The 1228-nt window shown below is 44.4% G+C and overlaps 1 pseudogene; it reads left to right on the forward strand.

The window, feature by feature from the left end:
- Positions 1 to 278: 278 nt before the first annotated feature.
- Positions 279 to 876, forward strand: LOC116536712 (annotated as a pseudogene).
- Positions 877 to 1228: the final 352 nt, after the last annotated feature.

Raw genomic sequence — 1228 nt, forward strand, 5'->3', positions numbered from 1 at the left:
AATACATTATTCCATTGCTTGTTTTGCTAGAGCACCTTTGGGTGTGTCTATTAGTTTAAGACTAATAAGTAAATCAATGTCTTACAACCAAAGAATAGCTGAGATCTGAGAAGTTCTGAATCCCTGGAGTTGCTGGGTTTATAATGCACTTCTCTCTTCCAAGGGCATGCCCTAAACTAACACTAAAGAGGAAAAGAGAGGCGGCTCTCATGGAGGCAGCTAGTGCGAGGCTGGGGAGCGCTGAGCAGCGCGTTGTGCCCTGCGCTGCCCAGACTAGCAAACAATACAGTCAGGATGGCTAAAGGTGGCCCCAAGAAACCAAAGGGCAAGATGTCTGCTTATGCCTTCTTTGTGCAGATGGGCAGAGAAGAACATAAGAAGAAAAGCCCAGAGGTCCCTGTCAATTTTGCAGAATTTTCCAAGAAATGCTCTGAGAGGTGGAAGACAATGTCCGGGAAAGAGAAATCGAAATTTGATGAAATGGCAAAGGTGGATAAAGTGCGCTATGATCTGGAAATGAAGGATTATGGACCAGCTAAGGGAGGCAAGAAGAAGAAGGATCCTAATGCCCCCAAAAGGTCACTGTCTGGCTTCTTCCTGTTCTGCTCAGAATTCCGCCCCAAGATCAAATCCACAAACCCTGGCATCTCTATTGGAGACATGGCAAAAAAGGTGGGTGAGATGTGGAATAACCTAAATGACAGCGAAAAGCAGCCTTACATCACTAAGGCGGCAAAGCTGAAGGAGAAGTATGAGAAGGATGTTGCTGACTATAAGTCGAAAGGAAAGTTTGATGGTTCAGAGGGTCCCGCTAAAGTTGCCCAGAAAAAAGTGGAAGAGGAAGATGAAGAAGACAAGGAGGAAGAGGAGGAGTAGGAGAAGGATGAATAAAAAAACTATCTGTCAAAAAAATGAGGGAAAGAGAAGAAAAGGAGCACTTGTGTGCTGAACATTGTGTTGGGTGTTTTACAGGACTTTTCCCTCTTTTAATTCTCACAACACCACTCTGAGATCAGAATTTACAGATGAGAAAGCTAAGGCTCTAAGAGGTTAGGGTGCCCACAAAGAGTGGGCCAACCTGAGATGAGAACCTCAGAAAATGCAAATTCCCAATGTCCTTGAGCCATTGACTACAATTCCACCTGCTTCTGGAGCATTCTAGGTGTGATTCAAGTTAGTGCATTATTGGTTAAATTCATTATTGAGCACCCACAGTGTGCAGGCATAA

This window comes from Sapajus apella, unplaced genomic scaffold (assembly GCF_009761245.1).
Source record: "Sapajus apella isolate SASKATOON/1434 unplaced genomic scaffold, GSC_monkey_1.0 scaffold103, whole genome shotgun sequence".
In the NCBI taxonomy this organism is placed as follows: Eukaryota; Metazoa; Chordata; class Mammalia; order Primates; family Cebidae; genus Sapajus; species Sapajus apella.